Source organism: Bufo gargarizans, chromosome 3 (genome assembly GCF_014858855.1).
Source record: "Bufo gargarizans isolate SCDJY-AF-19 chromosome 3, ASM1485885v1, whole genome shotgun sequence".
Classification (NCBI taxonomy): Eukaryota; Metazoa; Chordata; class Amphibia; order Anura; family Bufonidae; genus Bufo; species Bufo gargarizans.
In genome coordinates this window covers 403,432,919-403,435,319 of record NC_058082.1, presented here as the reverse complement: position 1 = coordinate 403,435,319, position 2,401 = coordinate 403,432,919, and the positions used below count along the sequence as shown (strand labels likewise).

The 2,401-nt window shown below is 37.7% G+C and overlaps 1 non-coding gene across 1 annotated transcript; it reads right to left on the bottom strand.

Annotated features, from left to right (window-relative positions):
* Positions 1-985: 985 nt before the first annotated feature.
* Positions 986-1,057, bottom strand: TRNAP-UGG. Its single transcript has one exon. It is a non-coding gene; the product is annotated as a tRNA-Pro (tRNA).
* Between the last annotated feature and the right edge of the window lie 1,344 nt (positions 1,058-2,401).

Below are 2,401 nucleotides of genomic sequence, written 5' to 3'. Positions count from 1 at the left end.
CAACCTTAAATTAACATTATAGGTTGGATTCTAGGTTTTCAAGAAGACCTTCCCTATGTGGGCTCCGATTGCTAATTTCTCATATTGCATTACTTCTTAGGATGTAAGGGAAGCGTTGATTTCTAACTTTAATCTGTTTTCCCTTAGTACTAACAGCAGCACAAATTCCCCACCCTATTGTTTGTTGTGCTTTACAATGAACACAGTGTAGCTAGGGAAGAGGCCCTTTTTAGGGCCTTTTAATTTATCTCATTAAATATTCAATTTGTTCTATGAGTTCAAAGGGGTAGAAATACCCCTTATTATGCTGCTGTTTCGACTAAGAGATTACCTTCTTCACTGGCTTAATTCATTTTTCCATCAGAAAAGCGCCAGCAAAAATGGCCACTGCTGCTGGATTGCAGGGTGGTGGTATTCCCTGTTTATGACCAGTACATAATGTGATGGAAAATGAATACCTTAGTAATATTATTACATTAATAAGTGCCTATTAACTTTGTCTACATGATAGATGCCATTTGCTGAACTGAGACAACCCATTTAAACCCAAACCTATGTGCACATTTTTGAAAACAGCTCTTGTTTAGTGGTTCAGAAATAAGAAGGTATTCTACCTGTAGAATCAATGAATGACCATCATCACATTTATTGATGGAGCAGTTTCTAACTTAACTGTGATACCACATCAAAAAAGCCATGCAAAGGTTTCTTGCCATTTTGTATTTAGCTTAATAAGTGCCAAGATGAGGAATGCTACATCAGTATATTTTTCAGACACCAATGTATTACAGGAGTTCCTATGTTATCATTAGACATGCAATATGATATGCAGAATTTTAATCGCTAGCACAAGTAAGTGTTAATCACTTTCTTAGACCATTAAGCCATGCTTTTTTCAGGTGGTTCATAGGATTTTCATGTACTTTTCTCAATATAGAACAGTTTGCAATAAATATGTACTGTAGATATGGATTTAAAAAGTCATGGGCTCGTCCGGGATTTGAACCCGGGACCTCTCGCACCCAAAGCGAGAATCATACCCCTAGACCAACGAGCCAGCTGAGTGCTTAATCTGTAGCTTGTAATTTACAGTGGTGATTCATTCGCCACATCATCACGGAGAAAGCAGTAGGATCATATTACTTTCCTAACACAGGCGACATAACAAGCAAAGCACAGCATAAGTGCAGTACCCTGGATTACAGGACAAATAAGCAAATAAATGGGATGCCAAGAATTATATTACTAAAACCATAAAACTAGACAGGAATAAAAATCCAGTCAATTACGAAAAAATACTCCATGATGTGTATAATAAACAAAAAGCATAATAATTTGGTGACCATATGTCCTCTTTTTCCCGGACATGCCCTGTTTCAGGGACCTAAAAACATTGATATCCTATAATAGCATCCTGGACATGCTGGGAGTTGTAGTCCTCTCCTTCTATACTCCCTCTCTGATTTGTCCTCTGATATCTCATAATAATGGCTTGGACATGCTGGGAGTTGTAATCCTCTCTCTTATATTCCCTCTAAATTGTTCTTTGATATTCTATAATAAAGTCCTGGGCATGCTAGGAGTTGTAGTTCTCTCCTCTTATAACCCCTCCCTGTAATGTCCTCTGATATCACATAATAACAGCTTGAACGTGCTGGGAGTTGTAGTCCTTTCTTCTTATACCACCTCCCTGTAAGTTCCTCTGATATCACATAATATCAGCCTGGACGTGATGGGAGCTGTAGTCACCTTCTTTTGAACCCCTTCTCTGTAATGTCTTCTGATATCACATAACAGCCTGACATGCTGGGAGTTGTAGTCCTCTCCTTTTATACCTCCTCCTTGTAAGTTATTCTGATATTACATAATATTAGCCTGGACATGCTGGGAGCTGTAGTCTTCTAAGTGCTATAACTTTTATATTTTTCTATCTATGTATTTCCAAGTTGTAGTTTTGGTGAAAACGTATTTTCTTTCTGTGTCCGTTGCGTTTTTTTTTTTGTGGACAGTAGAACCATTCATTTCAATGGGTCCGCAAAAAAACTGAAGTTACTCCATGTGCATTCCATTTCCGTATGTCTGTATTTCCGTTCTGCAAAAAAATAGTGTCCTATTATTGTCTGTATTACGGACAAGGATAGTACTGTTCTAGTAGGGGCCAGCTGTTCCGTTCCGCAAAATACGGAATGCACACGGATGTCATCCGCATTTTTTGCCGATCCATTTTTTGCAGACCGCAAAATACATACAGTCGAGTGCATGAGCCCTAACTTTTATTCACTCTGAGGGGAAAATAGAGAAAAAAAATAGCAATACTGCCACTGAGTTTATATGTTATAAATTTTACGGCGTTCATTTTTCGCCATAAATAACATGAAAACAATTTTTTTTTTTTTTTTAC